Raw genomic sequence first — 12,551 nt, forward strand, 5'->3', positions numbered from 1 at the left:
TTGGTCCCAAAGGCTTCCTTTGATATGTTTTGGAACAGTTCATTCAGTAAGGTAGTGGACGTGTGATACATAGCACCAACAGAATACAGATTGTCTTGTAATGGAACCCATCCATCATGGTAATAATTTGCAACAACCATAAAGCAGGTCACCCATATGTCTGACTCAATTTTATGTACTTTTTAGTGGCAATCATTAAGCAAACACCATAGTTATTAAGCAAACTGATGGTTTGCTCTGGGCCAGTTTTGCTAAACTCAGAAGTAAATGCTGTTTTTTGGCAAATCTATTGTAAAATGTGGTCAGGTAACTGTGGGATGCTGCAAATGGCCATAAATGTGTCCCATTTGCCAAGCACCTGAAAATGTGGTAATGTGATTGGGTGGGGGGGGGCAACAGTTGGAACTTCAAATCTGAGTCATAAGTATCCCAGTAGAAATCTGTTAGAACTTTGAACAGTGAGTAAGCAACCAGTCATAAGTTGTGGATTACCTGTAAGCAATTGGAGTCTTGATGTTTGCTTCAGGAATGCATAGTTGCAAGTTTCTATGTGCTTACTACAGTATTTTCAATCAAACCCCCACTCTCAAGAGAAAGCATTACCTGAATTACAGATTATAGTTGTATCTTTAATGAAGTTCAAGGTCAATGGACATTGCAGTGTAACTTTACTATTATGTGATCCAATGGAATTCATGCATAAGTATTGAATCCAGGACTTGAACTGTCCCTGGAGTTTAGTAGTAAACATTCTCTGCAATAATATCTGGCATCACAGCAGGCATCCAATTATTCTTCCTAATGCTAAGACAGTGTTGCTATTTCAATCCATCTTTTAGAACTTATTTGAACTCCACTAAAGAACCTTTCTTTGTGTTCCGGTAGAAGCTTAGGACAAAAGGCATTTCTTATTTATGATGCTGGAAAATAGCTATAAGCATGCAAATTTAGTTGCAGGTGTCAAAGTATATCACTGCTTGATTTTTGCTGCTGAATGGTTTTGGCATCATAAATGCTGTTTGAGAGCATTAAAATTGACTAAACTGGGCTAGAATGTCATTTGGGCATGCAACAAAGGCTGGAAAAATATGACTGGGAATTTCTATTGCTGCTTAGAGAGAGTGCAAGAGAGTGGCGTTTTTCAAATGTGAACTTAATCTTTGACAGAAAGTTGTTCAGCAAATATACAAGAAGCAGCAAATCTAATAATGTATAGTCAAAATCAGTGGTTCTGAGCAATTGGAAATTTGTTCTGAAGTGTTGCAGCAATAGATGTTGCTTAAATCAATAGTGATCTTCGACAAGCGCTTTGCTTTACCGACAGTCAGTATGAGTCACTGAATACATGAAAGACAGATCAATTCCTTTCTCTAAAATTTATGCTCTTGTAAATTAATCTATATAGTAAGAAGAGGAAAGAAAAAAAATGCAAATTTGGGAAAACAAGTCTCCCGGTCTTAATAATATATATACTGACTAGAAGATAGTGACTTAATTTATGAGATCAAAATATGCTCCCTAATGATCTTTTAAGGAAGATTTTTATGCCTTCAAGAATTATGAAGTACCCATACAACTTATTCATGAGTCATATTAAGCCAATAAAAACAGTGATTTATTTGTAATAAATCAAACTGACTCTCTAATTTCTCAGTTAGCCTGAAAATGTGCAATTGTCCTGAATGAATTTGGCTAATCTTGAAACCTAACCAGGTTAGCTCTTGAAGAACTGTGCATTTCAGGACTGTTGTTAGACTGGGAAATTAAAACCGTTGTGGAAGAAATTCAATAGTTTCTGTCACATTGCCAAGAAAACTGCATAGATTTTGCCATCGAGAGTGAAGCTTGATTAAGAGCACCTTTGTGCTTATAATCTTAATTTAAATGTGTTAATCTCAATATCTCTTCAATTTATAAACTCCCCTGTCTAATTTAATACATAGAAATACTTTTTCTGCCTTGATTGATATGAGAACACTTTGACTTCTTACATTGAAAGATGTAGATCATCGTTTTTTAAAAAATTGTATTTCTCTCTCAGTAATTTTAGAGGGGGATTACTCCTATTTTTTGTATTAGCCAGAGACCCAGCAAAAAAGGGCAATGGGGATTAGACAGAATGCTGTCACATGCTTCTAACTTATTTTTTTATTCTTGGATATGAATCTCTTTAACATCAGTAATGTAAGTTTTCAGTTGGCAAGTTATTAGGCTTCTATGAAGTGAATAGTGTTCTCTTTTTATCCTTTGTGTTAAGTTCTGGTTGAAGAATGGAGATGAGGCTAGAGTGATTTCTAACAGTTCTTTATTCAATACTAATTGTGAAGCAAACTGAACTCCCTGGCTGACACAGCTCCTTTTATAGGAACCTGATCAGCCAAACAACCAAACAACCAGTTAGAGTAGACTATCTAACATCAAACTGCTTTCAAGTGGTGAGTGTATTCTGAGATCAAGGTTTTACTATGTTAAATTGGGTTTACATATTTTGTTCAATTGTTAAACATTACATATAATTCTATTTGTTTTTAAAAAATAAAACTGAATTTATTATTGCATCCAAGTTTCACAAACATACATATTTGTGCACCCAGTTTTTGAGCAAAGATAGAATAGAATAAAATGAAAGATGGAATAGAATGAAAAGTTAGAAAGATGGATACTTGTGACTCTGTAAATTATAAACTTCCATAAATATTTCACTTCAAAAAAATTCTGTGATGGGTTGGTTTGATATCCATAGTGGCAGCCTGATTTGTCTTGAAATGGGAGATTACTTAACTTTACAGATATCAGATACAGAGATAGAGAGATGATGAAAGAGAGACAGTGACAGAGGAGAGACAGAGAGAGAGACAGAGAGAGAGAGACACACACACAGAGAGATGGATAGAGGGATAGACAAACGGAGACAGATGAGGTGAGAAAGAGAGAGAGAAAGATGATAAATAGTTGATAGATGCCAAAAGTTACAAAAAGCTCAAAAAGAGAAAAAGAAAAGATGCCAAAAGTTACTAAGTGCCAAAAGTTACTAAGTCCAAGTGTGTAAATTAAATTATCAGATTCCTTTTTATCTTTTTTGCAAGAAAAAAAATTACTTCATAAATAGCATCAATTAAAGAGTTATTACTTAAACAGATAATAGTTGGCAAAATGAATCTAAAAATGGCTGCATTCTTTGTGCAATAACAAAACAAACAAACAAACAAACACACACACACACAAAATAAGAAATGTCTATAAAATAACAATTATAAGGGAGTAAAGATGCATAATTAAACAGACGGTGAAATTTGATTTCCGGTAAAAATGCAAATTAATATTTATTAACACAAATTTAGATCCAGAAAGGTCTGTTTAATCAGGGTGAGAGGCAATTTTCATCAGTTGCTCTTTCAAGAATAAATATGCCTGAGAAGGTTTAACAATTCATCCATAGAAAGTGTCATACACCAAATTAGGTACTTGTAACTCATTTTTTTTTAAAAGAAACATCCTTTTCCCATTGTCAGTCAGAATACTTTGTAGATTCTGGTACCAAATTTACTCAGAAAAAGATGTCCAGTTTACAGCTACAGTTTCCCTTTCTCTGTCTCTCAAGTGAGTGAAGGAGTTCACCAAGAATTAGCTAAGCAGGAAACTATTATTACACACAGGCCAGGTTTTTGCACTGTAATTTATTTACAGTTGTTGTGGTTCGCCAGCAGCAGATGCGGACTGCTGAGGTCTTGGAGAGCGAGGACTCAGATGAGGGTCTGCATGTGATGCAGGGATGGGGCCAGGACCATCAGGGAGTGGAATGTTGCTTTCAGAGATTGTGGAGGCTGGCAGCAGTGATGAAAGGAAAGAGCAGCTACAGCAGCATGTGTGACTCGGGAGTAAGGCTGCAAGGCCCCTCCCTTAAGAGATAAAAGCCAACTGAGAAACTGGAGTTCTTTGCAGAAAGCAAAGAAGTTTTTACACTCAAGCCTTGTGGATGTTCAGAGTATCTTGGTTGGTATTTGGAAATTCTTTGTGTTTGAAATATTTCTTAGTAACTTTATCTTGTATTCTTGGCAGCTTTGTACAACCTTTTAACCGTGAAGGAAGGAACGGAATTTGTAAAGAATCATTAAAAGGTTTTGCTGCTATCTCTGCATTAATCAGAGTTGACTTTTAAACAGAGATGAACAGATCAGTATTAATCCAATTTATTTTACTGAACATGTTACAGTATTTCTGCTGGAGGATTTTAATGGATTCTTAAAAACAAAAACATGCATACATTTTGCAGTAACTTTAGACTTAAAGCACAAATCTTCTTACAGTTCTTATTTATGTCCAGTTCCTCAATGTATGTTTTACTTGAATTTCTCTCATGTTGCTTTTAAATATAAACTTAGGTGGTGTAATTGATCTTTTTGCATATTTACTCATTTTTGTAGCAACTTTCAATAATATGCTTCCTTGTTCAGTAATACCATTAACTTTCAGATATACCCATGTGTCCTTAGAGTATTTTTCATGTTATGCCCAGTCTATCTTGAGAGAACATATTAATTTGCTTCTGTAGAAAGAGGGGTTTATGGATGGGGAAATCAAAAATTAATGATGGCAGCTACAGCCACATGACTGAAGTCTCCCCCACTTTTGCATGTGAGGTTCATGTTATATACATAAATATTGGTATCTATTTGTGCACCATCCAGACCTGCTCTCTGAGGGAAACAGGTAGTCTCTAAATATGATAAAAGGGTAGGTGATTTGATTGTGCAGTGACTATGATCCCCTTGACTATTTCGATCTCTCTGTGACGTTCCACTTGGACATCTGTTTTCTGGTCCTCTTTCTCAAATTTTTACAAGAACTGCAGGATTAAGAAGGAGATGGTCTTTATGTTCTTGAGTGTTGTCTTCTTATATTAAGGTGTAGAGAACCTTATTAGAGAAAAGTAAAGTCCTACGCTTAGGCAAGAAAAACCAAAAGTACACATATAGACTGGGTGAAACCAGGCTCAAGAGCAGTAACTGTGAGAGGGATCTTGGGGTCTTAGTGGACAACCAGCTAAATATGAGCCAGCAGTGTGCAGCAGCAGCCAAAAAAGCTAATGCAATCCTAAATTGTATTAACAGAGGGATACAATCAAGATCAAGGGAAGTACTAATACCACTCTATAAAGCCTTAGTAAGACCACACCTAACGTACTGCATCCAGTTTTGTTCACCACATTATAAAAAAGATGTTGAGACTCTAGAAAAAGTACAAAGAAGAGCAATCAGGATGATTAGGGGACTGGAGACTAAAACATACAATGAACGGTTGCAGGAACTGGGCTTGGTTAGTTTAGTAAAGAGAAGGACCAGGGGAGACATGATAGCGGTCTTCCAATATTTGAGGGGCTTCCACCGGGAGGAAAGGGTCAAGCTATTTTCTAAAGCACCTGTAGGCCAGACAAGGAATAATGGATGGAAACTGAACAAGGAAAGATTTAACCTGGAAACGAGGAGAAACTTTCTGACAGTGAGAACAATCAACCAATGGAACAGCTTGCCCTCGGAAGTTGTGGGAGCGCCATCACTTGAGACTTCAAGAAGAGATTGGACTGCCATTTGTCAGAAATGGTGTAGGGTCTCCTGTTTGGGTGGGGGGTTGGACTAGATGACCTACAAGGTCCTTTTCAACTCTCATTTTCTGTATCTATCCGTATAAAGCCTTCCAGCCACAGGTACAGAAAAACAGTCCAGTGGAGCAGACCATGCTGAACATCATGCTGCTGGTCATATTCAGACAGACATCTATTCCACAGACCACATATTTGGGGTGCAGCTTGCATGATACAGTGGAACGGGTCATTTCAAGGGATTCAAAATGTTTTCCTCTTGAGTGAAAAGGTTCTGACTGCTATTCCAAATACTTAGTCTTCTGAGACATTGTAATGGAGTTAGTGCAGCATGCTGATATAAATTTTTCATATTAAACAAAGAACCCAGCAGTTCAGAAACTATCACAATGCTTTAAAGTTAACTAAAGAGACGGGGTGGGAGGTGGGGGTGAGATGAGTCTGAGAACAGGTGGCATAGAAAAATAAATGCTTCTTTTATTGCTTCCTCTAATTTGCTCTCCTTCCCTGGGAATTCAGTCAATTATTTCCCATTTTCTTCATTTTAGTTTAAGAATTGGAATGGCTTGCAAACTGCTTTCATTTGCACTTATTTGCCTATTGGTACAATAGTAGACCCAATCTAGAATTGCTCTAAGGAGTTGGCAAGTAAAATAACATGGAAAAATTTATATTAGGCCAAACTTTTATCCCCCTTTGTTTCAGAGATTCATATATGATGGCAATCAAAACGTTCTATACAAAATCTTAGGAAGAAGAGAATCTGGAAATTCGGCTAGAAAGAATTTTTGCTAATTAGAGAATTTTCTCTAATTTTGAAAGGATATGAAAATTTTAAAAAAATGCATTTAACATGCAATGGAATAAAAAGAATTTGACATATTAATTGTTGTTTGACATAAAGCTGGCTAATATTAAGATGTGAAAAGTTCTGATTGTTCTACAAAGAAATACGTTATAGAGCCATTTAGATAAAATAGACTTTTTAAGCAGCATAATTTTAATAAGATCCTCTCAAATAATATATAAGCTTTTAAGTTTTCCTAAGTATACATTTAGTTAAGTGTTATCACTCCAGTGAGGCTTCAATGCAATTGAAAATCCTGGAGATCACAGTTTTAAACCATTCATCAAAGCCGGCTGTTCCCAGTTGTAGAAAATCACCCTCTGCCTTGTGATGAATGACAGGGTTAGTATCAGAGGTAGAGATGGCTCATATATTCACATTCTTTCTTCCAGAATATTCCTGGCATAGAAAATTAAAAGTCTTACCAAGAGTTTTAGGGCAGACAACAAACCAAATCATTCATCACCTCTACAAATAGGTCTAGGGTTAGGGTTAAGTTTTTATTTTATTATTGTTTTAAAGCAAAGTGTTATGTATTGTATATAGTTATAATTGTCAGTTGAAGTTCTCATTCTGGCCCTCTATTGGAGGGGGAAAATACTCTCTTCTGACTGGTTGTTTGGCTGATCAGTTTCCTATAAAAGGAGCTGATTTACTCTCTAGTACTCTCTAGTTTTAGTATTATGGCCAAAATTTATATCAGGTTATTTTATTTAAAACTGATTCCAAATGTGGACCAAGAATACTCACGAATTCAACAGATAAATTTCATGTGTGGAAACTTTATAACTACCACTGATATTGGAACTGCTGAAAGGACCTTAGGTCCATCATGGATTCCAGATTTATTCCAAACTACTTTCTTAGTGGAAGGCCAAAACACATGTAATAATAACACTATCTGAATCATTCACTGGTTTTTCTTAAAAAAACAAAACAAAAAATCTTATTTTTATTGACTGTTTCCTAGTATGATTTGATTGCTTACTGTACCCTATGACTATTATTAAGTGTTGTACCTTATGATTCTTGACTCTTGATGAATGTATCTTTTCTTTTATGTACACTGAGTGTATTTGCACCAAGACAAATTCCTTGTGTATCCAATCTCACTTGGCCAATAAAGAATTCTATGCTATGCTATGCTATGCTATGCTATGCTATGCTATGCTATTATTATGTTCAATTGTTTTTTTACCTACATAAATCATTTGCAGAACAGCTATTTGATCTTTTTGAAAAATATACATAAGGAGGAAGTTTGCAACTTTGAGAGAAGGAGTTTGATCAATGAAATACAAAAGAAGAAAATGTTAAAGGAATCTACTTAATAAACCTTAGGTTTAGATAGGATCCTGTCCTTCCTCCTACTATTTTCAAAGGCTTAAAGAGACCAGTGAGTTGTTTAAGAGCCTCTACATCATAGATCTTCACAATTCAGAATAAAACTATTTCACCTAAATTTCAAGATGAATAAACCTGAACGTTAATTTATTGGTTTCTTATTTCTAGACATTCTAGACATTATTCCATTCTTGTTCTCTTTTTTTCTTTTTTTCTTGTTGTTTACCTTTGCACTTCTTATGTATGCTTTCTACATAAGGCTGTCATAATGAAATCAAAAGAGATGAGCAACATAATTTGAAACTGCCTTGGAGGGAAGGCAACACATCTGTAAATTTGATATAAATGATATTCATTCCAAAAAGAAACTCCTGTTTAAAGCTGGGTACACAGCTGCTAGCTTCTTTGTTACAATTATGTGTGTATATTATGTATAATGCATTTGAGTTGTTGACAGAGCTTTTTAAATAGTTTTCATTTTTCAATGTAACAGCTAACCACAGAAAAAGAAAACAGTGGGTAAAAGCATATATTTTGTTCATTCTCCTTTGGAAAGATTGCAAGCTGGCTGAATGAATTTTTATAAATATAAAATAAGTAGAAATCATAATCAAGATATGCAAGACTGCGCAAATAATGGTTCCATTTGAAAAACTATAGAAATATCCCATCTTATCAGTATTAAATGAAAATCTAATTCAAAATGCTACAGTGAATGGCTGCCCAGATGTAGAGGATTGATGTTGTCAATCAAATATCATCTAGGTCTATCAGTTCAAAAGAATATCATTACATGCAAAAAAATAGTTCTTAAATATTCTGTTTATGGGATTTGTTGCCTTGGTTCCTTTATTTACCAGCCATGAAATCTCAGAAACACGAAATCCCAAAGGAACAGACTTAATGCCAAGAAAGGAACAGCAAATGTGCTTTTCTTCAGGCATATTACATCTGCCAAATACCACCAAATAGTTTACACTGGTAAATTATTTATCAACCATTTTAAAAAGTATTTGTATACATTAAACCTATTGGATTTGACGTCACTAATTTTGCAAAAGATTACTCTACTTGGAATAGTATACTGTTTGTTTTACATCAATATCTCCATGACTGGAAGTCCTTAGAAGTGTTGCTTTTTTGTTCCAAGCTATTCCACTTCATTTTGTATTTCTGGCCTATTGTGGGATTGAACTGAAGATTTAAACAGTTTCCAGTTTAGTCAGGACAACAGCAGTGACAGGTGATCTCCTGCTGGATGCTTTGATATAAGGGATTCAGTGCTAGGCAAAAGAGCCCTTACTTTAGCATTTGGTTCAAGGCTGAAGAACTGATATGGATTTAGTTATTGAAGAGTGAAGACTAGAGTACTGCAACTGATTGACCAATTGTGAATGCGATTGTAGTTCTAAATTTAAAGATCACTACTGCAAGTAGTTCATTGAGATAAGCTGAAGTGGCTGTTGAACTCATAAGAGGTGTGTGTACTCTGTCCACTGGCACATGCCTATCCATATTAAGTTGTGGAGTCCTCTAAAACTGTATGTATTTCTGTAGTGGTTGAGCCAATAAATTGAGATTTTTTGGTGAGTGCACCCTGGTGAGTGTTTTTATGCTCTCTTTAAATTGAGCTTCAAGTGCATTTAAATGCAGATTTAATAGCATTTAATTGTATCCTGAAATATTATTCATAGGAGAGCCAATTTAGTATAATGGTTAGGGCACCAAGCTAGAAACCAGAAATTGTGAATTCTGGTTTTAGTTATGGCACAAAGCCAGTTGGGTGACCTTTATCTCAACCAAGGAAGGAGTTAATGGCAAAACACTTTGAAAAACCTTGCTGAAAATAACTATAAGGACTTCTCTAGGCAATCTCTGAGAATCAGACAAAATGGAAAGAAAGAAAAATCATGTCAGAGTGAAATGACAGGTTTTGTTTTTTTAACCAAATGAATGTGAATGAATGTAAATATTAAAAAAGTGAAAGTGGTGTAAACTGGGGAAAGTTTGTTACAATAAGCAAGGAAATAACTTGGCTGGCTGTTGGAAACCTGGATACCCAGGTTTTGCTATTAGTGGAATATAGGACAGAGGTCTCAAACGAAAAAAAATGAAAGGAGAAGCAAGATAATTGGATCACAAAAGGAAATGGATAGCTTTTTAGCAGAGGAGTGGAACTTATAAAGAAATCCAAAGTAGGAGCTTTTCAAAGGAAGATGTTTGCATTCTAAAAGAGTTGTGAGGGGAAAAACCAAAGCTTTGAATTTGGGAAAGGATATACAATATATGGAATTGTGGGTGCAAGAGTTCTGATTTAGAGGCAAGAGCAAAACTACGGACTCAACTTGTCAGGCTGACTTGACCTTGAGAGACCAAGCCTAGAAACAATAACTTAGTAAGAAAAGGAAGTGATTGGTGTATTAAGACATCCTGAGCAGATGACAAGGAACCAGATATTTACAGAAAGCCAGAATACTCAACTGTGAAAGGAAGAAAATTGTAAAGCTGTTTCTGAACTTCAATAATTTGAAAATATGTGGACTTCTACTCCCAGAATTCCCCAGCTATCCACATAACTTGAAGTTGCTGTGATTGAGAAACATTGCTGGTTGAGAAATTCTGGGAATTGAAGTCAATACATCTTAAAGATGGCAAAGTTGAGAAACACTGTTTTAATTTGAGAGAACAATTACCTAGGAATCAGAGGCAAGAAGACAAAAAGAACAAAGCAATCCAGTTGCAAGGCAGAGTAACAACAACAACAACCAAAAGATAGGTACAAGCAGGGGTAGGTTTCTATCGGTTCTGTCCACCTCTGTAGAACCGGTAGCTCTGAAGAGCAGCAGACATAGAGCCGATTCTATGTCTGCTGATATTTTTGCCCACCCGCTCATCCGGGCTCTTACCTGACCTTTATTTCCTGATTTTTCAACTTCAGCTGTCGTGTGAGGCACAGCTGCAGTTTAAAAAGCAGGAAAAAAAGTGCTTTTTGAAAGGCTGCTTCTCTGCATGCAGCATGCTGATGACAATTTACAGGCGCCTGTGTGCAGCGTGCAGGGAAGCACATCGTAAATCACCGAACCTCGTAAATCACTGAACCGGTAGTTAACCCTGTCGGATCCCACCCCTGGGTACAAGTCAGGTAGATCAGGCCTACACATCATGGATGTATGGTGGCTATGGATTGGAATGGTTAAAGAGCTAGTGAGCTGACAACAGTCTTCTGCAAAGAGATAATGCAAGAAAAAAAGAGCAGAATTAAGAGGAAGAGAATGGAAAATACTTCATGAGGCTGAAATTGTGAATGTATTTGGGATTTTACTAAAGAAAATCCTGTCTGACTGAGGCTGATAGAGATTTGCATTCTCCAAATAAGCCTCTAAGAAATGTGAGGATTCATATCTTGAGTTCAACAGCTACAATTCTGTAATGCTTTTTCATGTGTTTATGTAATGGTGTAAATTTATAGATATAGGTCTGGCTACTATTTTTGAATGCAAGTGACAAAACTGAACTGTTTATCTAGTTATAGGGAGAAGTGTGTTTACTGAGAGATGGGTTATGCTCCCCTTAGAGACTCTGGTAGTTGGAAGTCAGGGAACAGGCTTAGTTAAAGCATTAGGTAGGGAGTAGAAAAGGACCTAATGGGCATCTTATACTTGGGAGTTTAGTTTGGATGATAATTTATTGAACTCAGGACCACCTGTGTCAAAAAAAAGTACACTGATCTAGCCTAAGAAAGATATGGTAGACATGTAGCTTCAACAAAGAGGAACATTTTAATTACAAGAAATAGAAGTCTTTTAAGAATTATTTTTTTTAGGTTACCTTTTCCACAACTAAGAAGGAGAGTTAGCACTGACTCCTACCTCATCTATTCTTGGGATGCCAGAGTGAGAAACAAAGGAAAGGAAAGGCTTTATTCTACAGTTGGATTATTTCATATGGATAGAATAGTCAATATGTTTTGAGACGCTTGATCTGTTTCAAGTATTGTATGTGTGGAGTGAGAATGAAAACTTAATGGATACATTTGTTGCAGAGCCCATGAAACTGCACCCCCAGAGATAATTGCATGACCTTTGAAATGTCCCATCAAAGCAAAGTAGAGTCACACACCTCTGTAAGGTAAAGTAGTTTCATGAAGTGGATGATGGATTACCTACTGCATAATTTTCAAAAACAGAATTTTTTAGTAAAAGGAATAAGTGTGTGTGATGAATGAGTGGTTAACCATATATGGTTGCTTTGGTGAAACTAATAGATTTAAATGGCCTCTCTAGCAATAGCAATAGCATTTAGATTTTTATACCACTTTGCAGTGCTTTACAGCCTACTCTAAGCAGTTTACAGAGTCAGCCTATTGCCCCCAACAATCTGAATCCTCATTTTACCGACCCTGGAAGGATGGAAGGCTGAGCCAACCTTGAGCCTAGAGAATTTAACTGCTGACAGTCGGTAGAATTAGCCTGCAATACTACCTTCTAACCACTGTGCTACCATGGCACTACCTTGTATGTAAGCCTCAGTCCTAGTTTTACAATTGGCTTTCTAATTTGGCTGCTTTATGATAGAAGTTCTCCTGGTTATAGAAGGAAGAGATCTATAGAAAAGAGGACATATATTATAAAAAGGAATGGTGACTGTGTTGGATCTAGATCAGGTAATAGTAGATTAAATATTATCTGTCTGGAAACAAAGGAAATGCAATGGGCTGAATCAATGCAGTTGTTTAGTGCCGTAATTGTTGAGTGAATCTGC

The sequence above is a fragment of the Pseudonaja textilis genome, chromosome 2 (assembly GCF_049901715.1).
Source record: "Pseudonaja textilis isolate UNSWEBS1 chromosome 2, rPseTex1.2, whole genome shotgun sequence".
NCBI classification, from domain to species: Eukaryota; Metazoa; Chordata; class Lepidosauria; order Squamata; family Elapidae; genus Pseudonaja; species Pseudonaja textilis.